This window comes from Engystomops pustulosus, unplaced genomic scaffold (assembly GCF_040894005.1).
Source record: "Engystomops pustulosus unplaced genomic scaffold, aEngPut4.maternal MAT_SCAFFOLD_98, whole genome shotgun sequence".
NCBI classification, from domain to species: domain Eukaryota; kingdom Metazoa; phylum Chordata; class Amphibia; order Anura; family Leptodactylidae; genus Engystomops; species Engystomops pustulosus.
In genome coordinates, this window is record NW_027284982.1 from 337,501 (window position 1) to 337,876 (window position 376).

Below are 376 nucleotides of genomic sequence, written 5' to 3' on the forward strand. Positions count from 1 at the left end.
TGTCCCCCGGTAGGACTTGGCGGCAGGTCCCGGGGAGGAACGAGCCCATGGAAGTAGGAGCTCCGACTTCCAAAGTGATGACGTCAGCGGGAGCAGCCGCTCGGCCGTATCCGGCGGCATGTCACTGTTCCCCGGCCAGACTTGGCGGCAAGTCCCGGGGACGAACAAGCCCATGGAAGTAGGGGCTCAGCGGGAGCAGCCAGTTGGCCTATCCGGCCACATGTCACTGTCCCCCGGCCAGACTTGGCGGCAAGTCCCGGGGAGGAACAAGCCCATGGAAGTAGGAGCTCCGACTTCCAAAGTGATGACGTCAGCGGGAGCAGCCGCTCGGCCGTATCCGGCGGCATGTCACTGTTCCCCGGCCAGACTTGGCGGC